The sequence below is a fragment of the Pinus tabuliformis genome, chromosome Q, assembly GCF_031772625.1.
Source record: "Pinus tabuliformis cultivar Carrire ecotype Pingquan chromosome Q, CPIR1, whole genome shotgun sequence".
NCBI classification, from domain to species: domain Eukaryota; kingdom Viridiplantae; phylum Streptophyta; class Pinopsida; order Pinales; family Pinaceae; genus Pinus; species Pinus tabuliformis.
In genome coordinates this window covers 978087767-978101419 of record NC_142296.1, presented here as the reverse complement: position 1 = coordinate 978101419, position 13653 = coordinate 978087767, and the positions used below count along the sequence as shown (strand labels likewise).

The 13653-nt window shown below is 38.4% G+C and overlaps 1 pseudogene; it reads left to right on the top strand.

Annotated features, from left to right (window-relative positions):
• Window positions 1-8183: 8183 nt before the first annotated feature.
• On the top strand, window positions 8184-9370 carry LOC149222744 (tyrosine--tRNA ligase, chloroplastic/mitochondrial pseudogene; annotated as a pseudogene).
• The last annotated feature ends 4283 nt before the right edge of the window (window positions 9371-13653 follow it).

The window sequence follows — 13653 nt, the reverse complement described above, 5'->3', positions numbered from 1 at the left end:
CCATTTATGAGGATAGAGAAAAATGTTGTGGAAATTAAACTCAGAATCCATCGAACCCACATTGGGGAAAAACCAAAGGTTGTTAGCATTTTTTGAATATAGGTCCAACTTAACTTATCAAAAGCTTTAGAGAGGTCAATCTTGAGAATCATACCTGCCTGTTTGGAGTGCTTGAGGGAGTGTATGATTTCATGAGTGAGGATAATGTCATCCAATATTTGTCTTCCTTCTATGTATCCAGATTGTTCAGGCAATATGAGCAAGGGAAAAAGCGGCTTCAACCTGTTAGCAATGACTTTGGATATCACCTTGTAGATAACATTGCATAGTGCGATTGGACGAAATTTGTCCGGAGTACTAGTATTCTCTTCTTTTGGGATGAGGGCGATGAAAGTCAAGTTCAGATAAGATCCCAGAAAGAGTGCGCGATTCCTCCACCACTAGCCACACCTCCTCTTTGATAAGATCCCAGAAAGAGTGGAAAAAGGTAGTAGTGAAGTCATCCAGACCAGGAGCTTTGCCCTCCTTGAGTTGGTTCATAGCCAAATCCACCTCCTGAGGCATTACTAGTCGAAGAAGAAGTTTTTTGTGTTCTTCTGTGATAATTTTCAGCACATTTTGAGTGATCTTTTCTATAGCAGGTCGTCTATCAATTTGGGGTTCTTGATGGACCTCCTGGAAGTGATTGATAAACTCCTATTCGATCTCTGCATGGCTTTCCACTCTTTCCCCCCCTCGCTTCTATATGAAAGAGATGGTGTTGTGCATTCTTCTCTGTATTGTGGTTCTGTGGAAGAATTTAGTGTTCCTTTCTCCTTCTTTCAACCATCTAATTCTAGATTTTTGCTTCCAGAGAATTTCTTCCTACTTTCTTCTCTCCTCTAATTGATTGTGAATGAGATTTTCTTGTTCCAAAGTCTCTTCCTTGTAGCCCTCTGTGATTATCTGTTGCTAGAGTTCTCTCATTTCTTTGTTTAGATCTTGCTGAGCCTAGAAGATGTTGCCAAAAGTCTCTTGATTCCAACGCTTGATTTGGGATTTCAGGAATTTGAGTTTCTGTTGAAACTGAAACATTTTTGATCCCTCTGGTGAAGGGAAGTTGGTCCAGGTGGATCTGATGAGGTCATTGAAGGCAGGGTGGGTAAGCCAAAAAGCTTCAAAGCGGAAAGGACGCTTGGTAGAGTTGCCTGGTCTTTGCCATTGGAGAGAGATAGGCCAATGATCTGAGCCTGAAAATGGAAAAATTGATGCCGAAATGTTGCCCCCAAGATGCACTACATTATCTGAAATGAGGAATCTGTCTAGTTTGGAAGCAATTTGATGTTGCCCAACCCTGCGATTTCTCCAGGTGTGCATTCCATTACAAAATTGCAGATCAATTAGCATATTGTTTTGGATAAAATCTTTAAAATGGCCATTTTCCTGTTCCAGCTTGGCTCGGCCTCCCTGCTTTTCCTCCAGCTTGGTGATCATGTTGAAGTCTCCTCCAATGATCCAAAGAGGATGGAGTCTATTGAAGTTGAGCACTTCTATTGTATCTAAAAGAGAAATTTTGTTGCCTGCTTCCTGTGGGAAGTAGACATTGGAGAGATGGCCATGAATGTTGGTGCCAATTATATGAAAAGTAGCCTGTATAATGTGATGGGAGGCATGAAAGTCTAAGAGCGTTATAGCTTGTGTGTTCCAGGCAATTGCCAGTCCCCCGGAGGCACCCAAAGCATCCATTGCAACCAAGTGACAACCTGGCCATGCTCTAGAGAGGATGTTTCCAAGTGTGTTACTATTACATTTCATTTCCTGCATAAAGAAGATCTGGGGCTGCTCCTGCTTTATCATGTTTTTTATCATTCTGAGTTTGCCGGGGCTATTGAGCCCTCTTAGATTCCATGAAGTGAGCTTCATGATTCACTATTTGTGGTAGGCTTGTAGTACTTTGTCAACTTAGCGTATCTGCCTGAGTCTACCAGGATTTTCCCTATTGCAATAGTTCTTTGAAGATCTGTCTTTCTTCCACATTTTTTGGAGTCTTTAGGAAAGAAGCTGCCATCCCATTGACTGCCCGGTTGTATGCCTAGTTGTTGTTGCTGGTAAGCCCTGGAGATGATGACTTCCAGGGTATTGAGCTGATGCTCTTGAATATTGTCGTAGTCTTTCCTTCTGCATGCTTGTTCAAGCTCGAAGATGTCAAGTCCTCCCAAATCAATGCTTTCCGGTTCTTCTTCCATATGTTGCGTCTGACTGCTTTCTGCTGAGGTGATTGCTAAGTGCAGGGTCTGGCTGGGGATACCGTCAACATCCATTCCATTAGGTTTCCAATCAGGGTCCTTTCGAGCCACCTCAGGAATCCCGATGTTGTCACTCAGGGGCAGGGGAGTGGGAGAAGAGCTAGACAGGGGGGGGGGGGTCGTGATGATCAACGGTGGGATTGGCAAAATGCTCTACGGTGGGTCTTCTGAAGTTTTAGCAAGAACCTCAAAGCTATTGCTTGTGGAGGGAATGGAGGCAGCGTCCTGCATGGGATTTTTCCTAGAGGAGGGTTTTTTATGCGATATTTTTCGATTTGCGACCTTGGTAAAGCCATCATGAGTGGGCTTGTCTGAGGGATCTGAGGTTTGGGGTTTAGCATTTAGAGGGCAGTCCTGAAAAAGATGCCCATGGGCATGAAACTTGCGACAGCGAAAGGGTACATGTTCAAAATCTAAGGGTTGGATCCATTCAAAGTCATCATGGAAGAGACTTACCGAGTCCAGAAGGGCTTTGTCTAGGCGCATGAAGACACAAATACGGGCATAGGAGGTGTATCTGCGTAACTTCGTTTCCTCAACAATTTTTATAAACTCCCCCAGCCCCTTGCCAATGCCTCTCAACGATTCTTTGTCCCAGTATTCCAACAGGAGCGAGTACATCCAGATCCAAACTGGTGCCCAGCTAAAATCCTCCTTTTCTGGGTTAAATCTCTCTACCCATTCCCTTAAATACAGACCGGCGGAGTTGAAGAAGTAGGGACCTTCATCCATAACCCTATTTCGGTCTTTGATGCAAATGAAAATCACAGTGAAAAACCCTTTTGGTCCTAGCTGTAGGGTGACATGTCCCTTGGGTTTCCATTTGGCAGAGATCCATCCTTGCAAAGCTTTTTCAGTCGGCCAGTATCCAATAAATTTTCCAATGAGCGCATGGTCCTTCATGTACTGGATTTGACCATTGATTCTTTGGCTGGGAAGTTCTATCTTGGGTCGTTCAGCTGCTATGGGTTTGCATGTCGTTGATGTAACCTTGGGTGTTTCCTGTTGCCCAATCTTTCCTTCTTGTACTTCACTACGCCTGTCTGACTGATCAGTGGGAGCGTTTGTCGTATCTTGCATTGGGAAATCTCTTGTATCCGTGTTTACTTGTTCTGGACCAGAAGGCTTTGTCAGTTCCTTCACTTGGTTATCTCTCTTGGCTGAGGGGGAAGGCTTTGAAGCCCCCCCCTGAGGGTCAGCCATTGCAGTGCAGTCTATGCCAGCAGCTGCTGTCGCAAGGAGGAAGGCTGATGGAGAATAGAAGCAGGGAGGGTTCAGACTGCACTGTTGCAGGGGCGAGCAGAAAACCCTAGGTTGCAGAGCGCTCAGGGCAGCTCCAAAATCATATATGTTGGAATTGTCGCGCATTATAAATTTATATACATAATTGAATATACATGCTTATAATTAAAATAATTTAACTATATTTATATGTAAATTTATTTATTATAAATATGAGGTTTGAAAATTGAATAAAAACTTAAAAATATATTATTAAAAAATAATAATAATAATATAAAACCCTAATATACAATTTTGTATTAATTTTTATTCATAGATTATTAATATATATTCACAGCTTAACATTTACAATGCTTTGTATTTTTATATTATCAGATAGATAAATAATTAAATAAATAAATATGAATTTAACTTTACTAGATATCATTATTGTTAAATATTACAAATCTGTTTCCTCTCCCTCCCATAGTCAAACATAGCCGTTTTCTTCTAGTTGTTAGGTTGACATATCTTCCTATTTAACCCTCTTCCTCGATCTATTTCTTCATCATGTCTTAAAGATGAACCACACTTGCTGGTTCGAAACACGTCAACCCAAATCTTCAATGTAATTTCTTTCGAAAAAAATTCTTTATATGTTATGATATGGATCACAGAAGCTTGAATTTGAAAATCCCTAGATCTATTAACAAATTATTATTAACATATTAAACATAAATATGTTAACATTTTACTCGATTATTATTATTATTATTATTATTTTTCTATGTAAAGGCTATTCTATTAGATTAAAAGGAGAAAAAATATGTACAAAGAGGTTTGAACCTCTGAGGGGACCATAGCCAGCCCTCTGTCAAAAAACCTGTGCAGATATTGCTGTTCCTTCTGCTTACAAAAATGGTAGTCATGACTTTAAACCCTGAACAGACCTATATAGAGATGAAGCTAAACAGTACATAACTTTTCAGAGAGAGCTGCCATACTACTGATTACTATCCTATTACAAAAAGGAAATCCAAAATAAAGTCCATGAGGTACCATGCGCACTGAGAAAACTAATAACCAAAAGATCCTGAAACTCGAAAACTGATAGACCGTCCTGAAGCTGAAGGCAAATGGAATTAGACCTGCTTATGCTCACCTGCATCCTTATCATTGACCTGGTCCGGTAAGCGCTCCCAGGTAACCATCACCTCGTCTTCGACATCCATCAACTTGCCATTCGGCGGAGGCACCAGGTGCAGGACACTTTCGTAAAGGTGCCCTGACTCACAAGCAATGATTTGCTCCTGAGGAGAGTTCATTTGTGTGCCAGCCTCTTCCTGATTATCCTCTTCGTGCACCTCAGCAGAAACCTTGAGGACAGCATCCGCCAAACTGCTCTGAGAGGCACTGGCATTCTGAGAGGACGACTGTTCCTTGGGATCTTCGTCTAAGCTGGCAACCTCGTCTTCTTCCTCCGAGAAGATGACCGTGATTATGGCAGAGATGAGCGGTCTGTTGAGCCTGCTTTTGAATTTGAACCTGGATGTATGAAGAGAGCTATTAAGGGAGGGACCAGAATCATCTGAGGGCGGAGAGGAAGGCGAGGCAGTGGCTAATGGTGAAATACGACGAGGTGCAGAGCTCCCATGCCCCCGCAGCCCTCCCATGGACCCCGAATTGCTCCCGCGCCTGGGAATGCCCCGACGATGGGCCATAATCAAGTATAACAGCAGAATGATGAAACTAAGGGACGAAGGGTAAGGGAAAAGCAACTGACAGTCTAAAAGGACCCAAAGTAAGAACCAGATTGAAATATGAAAGACACAGACTCTAAGCTCGCGTGAGATAGACCCAGCTACCAGACCATTCCCAACCACCACTGAGAGGACCCAATTCCCAAACCAGACACCTACAACAGAGACAGAGACCAAATGCCTTGCAGAGATAATGCCAAAGACAGACCTGAGACACCAGACACAAAAGGCAGAAATTAACGAAGAGCGCCCAACACCTTCGAAGAGATTCAGGGTTGTTTTCCTGAGACTAACCAACTGAGAATTGTTGAGAGACCAAGAAGACTTCCTAATTCTCTAGATAACACTGAGACTTTGAAACCAAGACCACCAGAGGAGACCTCTACTTGCAAAGATCGGACATACAGTGATGCTTCTGGCAAGAACCAGAACAAATGAAGCCTGGAGAAAGTGCTCCAACCTGTTAACCTCCAGCTGTGTACCTCGAGCTTGTGGTTGCATTAATGACGATTAATTACCTGCCTTAAACCGACTTTGCCTTGCGTGTGTGCTTTCCAGTTGCCGGCTGCGCATGCTTAGGCTTTAACAACTATTAAAGACACCCACATCCGGGTATTTTACTCGATTATTATTATTATTATTCCCTAGATTTATTATTTTTTAACACAAATATGGTTAACATATTACTTAAATAATAAACAAGACCAACATAAAAGTATTAAAATAATATTTGTATATAGCATTTCATAAGTTTATCATTTTAGACATTAATGGCATTCAAAATATTAAAAAAAATATTGTATTAATAATATTGATATTAAACACTAATTATACATTGAATAACTATTTATCTAATAACATTATTATAACTAAATAATTTTAGCATATATAATATTAGTCATTGTCCCCATCCCTTGGTCCAATCTAGTTGGCTAGTCAAATTTAGCCATTTCACGGTCAAATATAGCCGTTGGTCCAATCTAATCCGATATAGCTATTTTCCAGTCAAACCTAGCCATTGGAAGATCTGCTCTCCTTATTTAACATGCAGCCATGATCTGATTCTTCAACTTGTCCTCGCGATGAACCACACTCGTTGGTTCGAAATTTGTCCTCATGATGAACCACACTCGTTGGTTCGAAACGCGTCGACAAATGTATCATTATGTGATTTAGGCCAAATTTTTTTTATCATAAAACTATGGATCACAGAAGCCTCAATTCAGCAATATTTATAGATATTAAATTTAAATAAAAAAATAATAATTTTGTTTTTTAATTTATAATTTAAATAATAAATTTTTTAATATGAATTAATTTAGATGTATTTTTTTTTCCCCTGGGAAAATCTATTTAGATGTATTATAATTATGGATCCATTAAATATAGTCATTTTTTTAATTTAATTTTAAACTCGGTTAAAATAAATACTTTAATTAATAATTATAATTTTTTTTTTTTTTATTATGTAATTTGATTTAGTCAAAATATTTACCTAACATCACATCACATAATATAAAATTATAACAGAAAAGTATCTTTTCTTTTAAAATAACTTATATAATTAAGAAAACAAATCATTTAAAAAAACTCAAACTAAATTTTTTAATAAATTAAATAATAAATTTAAAAATAAAATCTAATAATATATATATATATATAAACAACAATAATGGGTGTATTGTTGTAAATGACGATCAAATCTCACTTCATTCCAGATTTTTTTTTGGGATTCATTAGATGACAATTTAGCTGTTTCCAATTCCGGTATCGTTTTGGCTACAGAGGAACTCGAACAACTTTCTGAAGCCAATTCAATTCCAGGTGGCTGTGGGGTATTTTTTGCCTCTACATTCATCTAATCATCTCCTCTGTTATGGCCACAAGCAGAGCTATTTCTAATAGTATGTTAAAATAGGGCTGGAATTAATTGTAGGTTAATAAATATTTTGAAAATTTATGGACAAAAATGAAGGTGAGCGTCTCACTTCACTTTTATTGGTAAAATTTTCAAAATATTTATGGAATCTGTATTTATTTGATGATTATTTTTATATCGAGACATATTTTGAAAATATAATAAATAAAAGAAAAAAAAATCATTTTAATTTTATTTTTTTTTATCAATTTTTCAAAATATTTAAAAAATTTATAATTTATAACTTTAAATTTTATATCCAAACATAATTACGCAGTAAGGCGTTCCCTCTGAGAAAGACATCCCTAAAATGTGACGTGTGCGATCCTGAGCCATTGATTCTGTGTTAGACGATTGGGGTGTTTTCAGCCGTTGATTTAATATGGTTTTTTAGTTCAAAATGTTTTTTTTTCCACCGCGCCACACGAAACGTGTCTTTGTTTCTTCCCTGCATGACGGCCGCATAGCTCGTGTAGCGTTCTTCTTCCTACCAGAGCGGCCGTCTCACGTAGCGTTCTATTTTTTTCCACCGCGCCACACAAAACGTGTCTTTGTTTCTTCCCTGCATGATGACCGCGTAGCTCGCGTAGCGTTCTGCTTCCTACCAGAGCGGCCATCTTGTGTAGCGTTCTGCTTCCCACCAGAACTTTATATAAGCACGGATTGTCTTTGTTTAGGCACAAATTTTCATCCGGAGGTAACCAGCTGCACACAAGGGTAACCAGCGCCACAGAAGGACAGGTAATCATTTGTTTTCTGTTAACGTTTTGTTTATGAAACTAAACTCAGTCAATGTTCTGATTTGGAGCTCAAAACATAGAACCTATTTGCACAATCGCATTGATTCCTCACAGTGCTCCACTATTCATCATTTATTCCATTGTACATATCGACACTTATTTCGGACTTGCATCAACTGAGCATGGCCAGTTTTCCTAATCAACAGAGATCTAAGCCTTGCATATTACCCTTTGCAATCGACTTCTTAAACTGTTCAATTAAACTGCAGAGAGTTTGCATTTGGGAAACTTGCTTTGTATTATTGTATTATCATGGTTTAAAAAATGTGGCCATGTGCCTGTAGCTTTAGTTGGGGGGCCACTGGTAGGGTTGGGGACCCCTCTGGTAAAAGCTCTGAACACCTTGTACCAGATGAAGAAACAATGAGTAGGAATTCTCGTGGTATTAGGATAATACTATAGCAGATATTAGGGCAGACGAATGATATCCATGATGGAAATTTAGGATTTCGTCATTCTTATGCTATAGTGATAAATCATTATGATTGGTGGAAATAATTCAAGCTGCTGGATTTTCTCAGAGATATCGGGAAGCATGCAAGAGTGGGCACCGTGATTGCCAAGGAGAGTGTGAAGAAGAGGCTGCAGTCAGAGGAGGGGATGAGCTTCACTGATTTTTCATATCAATTGCTGCATGGTTATGATTTTCTTCACCTATTTAAGAATGAGAATGTTTCGGTTCAGATTGGGGAAGTGATCAGTGGGGGAATATAACTGCAGGGACTGAATTGATTGGGAAGGTTCTTCAGCAAGAAGGGACTTATGGGTTGACATTTCCACTTATTTTGAGAAGTGATGGGACCAAGTTTGGGAAGTCAGAAGATGGGGCGATTTGGCTCTCTGCTTCCATGCTTTCCCCTTACAAGTTTTACCAACATTTTATTGGGATCTCTGATGCAAATGTGATAGTATTTTTGAAAAAGCTTGCTTTCTTGATCCTGGAAAAATTTTCTGAGCTTGAAGAAGGCATGAGAAACCTTGGGTACGTCCCCAATTCTGTTCCAAGCAAACTTGCTGAAGAAGTGAATTGTTTCGTTCATGGTGAAGAAGGATTGGAGGCCTTGAGGGCAACATAGGCTTCGGCTCATGGTTCAAAGACTCACTTAGAATGGAAAACTATTGATGCCATTGCAAATGAAGTGCCATCCTCCTTGTTGTCGTATAATGAGGTGTTGAGTTCATCTCTGGTGGATTTATCTGTGAAAGTCGGGTTGCTGCCAACTAAAGCAACAGTGAAGCGTCTCATTAAGACAAGGAGGTCTCTACATGAATAACCAAAGAGTAGACAACGAGGGGAAAATTATTGAAGCAACTGATATTGTTGATGATAAATTGTTGTTTCTATCAGCAGGCAAAAAGAACAAGTTGGTTGTAACGATAGCTTAATTCATGCGGATGGCTTTCAGGACATTGATTGTTTGAATGGATAAATTACCTAAAATTTGTTTTCAATGAACCATGATAGTAGGCTTGAGATTGTTTCAGTTATGTGTGTCTTTGCTTCAAACGACTGATGTAGTCAACTTGTCAATGTTCATGATACACACTTAACTGATTTCAAATAGACATTTGTAGGTGAGTTGTTCTAGCTTGGCACAATTTTCTTAGATTCATAGATGCAGTTTGACATGTATGTTCACTCGAGGTATTCTCATGAGATTTTGGGCAATCGAAACAGATACAGTAAATTTATACATTTCTTAACATTTTAAGGCGTAGGGATATCTTTCATAAAGTTAAAAGGTCATTTTCATATATAGGCAATAGCCTTGATCGACTGGTTCCTCAGTGAGCACTGTAATATCCCAGTCCCCAGCTCTTAACCCACATTGACATTGTAATATCCCGTTCCCCAACTCTTAACTCACGTTGACATTGTAATTGTAATTAATTACGTTATTGATTCTTGTATGGGAATATAATCCCCAACACTTAACTCCCATTGATGTTGCTATTATAATTAATTATGTTAGTGATCCCTCTGTATGGGCATGTAAATGTAAATGGGCAAAGACCTAGAATAATTGTAATTATAATCTAATAACAACTGATGAAGAGGTGAAGCCTTGATATGAAGACATATATAATTATAATCTAATAACAACTAATGAAGAGGTGAAGCCTTGATATGAAGACATATAAGTCCCACTATGCCATGATCTTTATGCCATTGAGGGTGTTCACAGTGGTATGTTAAATAACACTGCAACTACTTAGTGGATTACTGAAAACTGAAACCAAATTTACTTCACAGTGGTATGTTAAATAACACTGCAACTACTTAGTGAATTACTGAAAACTAGGCAACTGAAAACTGAAACCAAATTTACTATACCATGATCTTTATGCCAATGAGGGTGTTCACAGTGGTATGTTAAATAACATTGCAATTACTTGGTGAATTACTGAAAACTAGGCAGCTGAAAACTGAAACCAAAGTTACTATACCATGATCTTTATGCCAATGAGGATGTTCACAGTGGTATGTTAAATAACACTGCAACTACTTAGTGAATTACTGAAAACTGAAACCAAATTTACTTTCACCAAGATACAGAGTAACTTTACTAAATTCTTGTAATCTGTTGCATAAATTCAACCACATTTCTTCATTTCTAAGGTAACTCAGAGTAGACCCTGTATTGATGTCAATGCATCATCCCATAATTTTATCTTCTTCCCATTGTTCACACCCCAAAACACATGATTGTCCAATGTCAACTAAATGTTTGCTGCTCATAATGTTATATCGATGAGCCCCTTTAGGGAGAGTGGATTGGCCTTCTAATGATGTTAGGCTTTTGTTACCTAGATTAATTTTTAAGATTCCGATCCAAAGCTTCTCACCTTCCACTAATAGCCTCCAATACACTTTCTTTTTAATTGAATTCTAGAATACAGGGTGAGAATGTGAGTTTTTGAACGTGAGTTGTCGACTTTGCAAGTGTTGCAACTTGCCACTTCAATACACTTTTGCACAAAGGGCTTTCTTCATTTGCTCCAATTTTCTTATCCCTGCACCTCCAACTCAAATGGGGCTTGATACCGATCTCTAATTTAAAAGGTGCAATTTTTTCTCGTTGGATGTTCCTTATCACGGGAATTGTTGAAGGATGCCTTCTATTTCATTGATCACTCTCTGTGGTGCCAGAACACTGGAGCTTTGATAAATCGGAATGCCTTACATGTCAGGTTGAATGAGGAGAGTTCTACCTACTAGGGAGAGGGAATTGTTTGTTCATACTTCTACCCTCTTTCTTATATTATCAAAAACATCTTTCCATTTTTTGCAGCATGTCTTCCATTTGCTACTGAAGAGTAAACGGTAGGAAGAGTATCTTCCTTAATTCCCATCATTGTCAGGATTTTGTTCTCCAGCCCCAGGTTTACATTCAGGAAAAAAATAATTTATTTGTCTTTATTCATGTCAAATAATCTGACCTGTGGGTGTTTTAAATACTTTGATGGCGTGTCTATTGCTTTGGCTTTTTTCAGACTAGCAGATCCCAGAAGTAGGGGATCTTCTTCATTTGTACATGGGAAATAGGGCCAAAACTAGCAAAGGAAATGTTGAAGTGAGTTTGGGCGGATATTTTGTTTGAGTATCTGAAACATGCACACCATCAATTTGGAGAAGAGTTAATGGTCCACACAGTGTTGCTGGATCTAGAGCCAAAAAGAAGATAGTGAAGATTCAAGAAGTTCATCTTTTGTGCAGTTGACAAAGCTACCGACCGCTGGTTATTTGGGCATCACCAAATGTGACAACCATACATTACAGGGCAGAGCATATGAACATGTTATCCAAAAAAAATTACATTTACAGACGTGTATACTTTTTCTTTACCTTTATTCTACAAGCACAGGTCCTTTCGATTCCTTGTTATGTCAATATGTAGTCTTTTATGAGGTCTCCTCACGACATTTGTAGGTGAGTTGTTCTAGCTTGGCACAATTTTCTTAGATTCATAGATGCAGTTTGACATGTATGTTCACTCGAGGTATTCTCATGAGATTTTGGGCAATCGAAACAGATACAGTAAATTTATACATTTCTTAACATTTTAAGGCGTAGGGATATCTTTCATAAAGTTAAAAGGTCATTTTCATATATAGGCAATAGACCTGATTGACTGGTTCCTCAGCGAGCACTGTAATATCCCGGTCCCCAGCTCTTAACCCACATTGACATTGTAATATCCCGTTCCCCAACTCTTAACCCACGTTGACATTGTAATTGTAATTAATTACGTTATTGATTCTTGTATGGGAATATAATCCCCAGCACTTAACTCCCATTGATGTTGCTATTATAATTAATTATGTTAGTGATCCCTCTGTATGGGCATGTAAATGTAAATGGGCAAAGACCTAGAATAATTGTAATTATAATCTAATAACAACTGATGAAGAGGTGAAGCCTTGATATGAAGACATATATAATTATAATCTAATAACAACTAATGAAGAGGTGAAGCCTTGATATGAAGACATATAAGTCCCACTATGCCATGATCTTTATGCCAATGAGGGTGTTCACAGTGGTATGTTAAATAACACTGCAACTACTTAGTGGATTACTGAAAACTGAAACCAAATTTACTTCACAGTGGTATGTTAAATAACACTGCAACTACTTAGTGAATTACTGAAAACTAGGCAACTGAAAACTGAAACCAAATTTACTATACCATGATCTTTATGCCAATGAGGGTGTTCATAGTGGTATGTTAAATAACACTGCAATTACTTGGTGAATAACTGAAAACTAGGCAGCTGAAAACTGAAACCAAAGTTACTATACCATGATCTTTATGCCAATGAGGATGTTCACAGTGGTATGTTAAATAACACTGCAACTACTTAGTGAATTACTGAAAACTAAGCAACTGAAAACTGAAACCAAATTTACTTTCACCAAGATACAGAGTAACTTTACTAAATTCTTGTAATCTGTTGCATAAATTCAACCACATTTCTTCATTTCTTGTAATCTGTTGCATAAATTCAACCACATTTCTTCATTTCTAAGGTAACTCAGAGTAGACCCTGTATTGATGTCAATGCATCATCCCATAATTTTATCTTCTTCCCATTGTTTACACCCCAAAACACATGATTGTCCAATGTCAACTAAATGTTTGCTGCTCATAATGTTATATCGATGAGCCCCTTTAGGGAGAGTGGATTGGCCTTCTAATGATGTTAGGCTTTTGTTACCTAGATTAATTTTTAAGATTCCGATCCAAAGCTTCTCACCTTCCACTAATAGCCTCCAATACACTTTCTTTTTAATTGAATTCTAGAATACAGGGTGAGAATGTGAGTTTTTGAACGTGAGTTGTCGACTTTGCAAGCGCTGCAACTTGCCACTTCAATACACTTTTGCACAAAGGGCTTTCTTCATTTGCTCCAATTTTCTTATCCCTGCACCTCTAGCTCAAATGGGGCTTGATACCGATCACTAATTTAAAAGGTGCAATTTTTTGTCGTTAGATGTTCCTTATCACGGGAATTGTTGAAGGATGCCTTCTATTTCATTGATCACTCTCTGTGGTGCCAGAACACTGGAGCTTTGATAAATTGGAATGCCTTACATGTCAGGTTGAATGAGGAGAGTTCTACCTACTAGGGAGAGGGAATTGTTTGTTCATACTTCTACCCTCTTT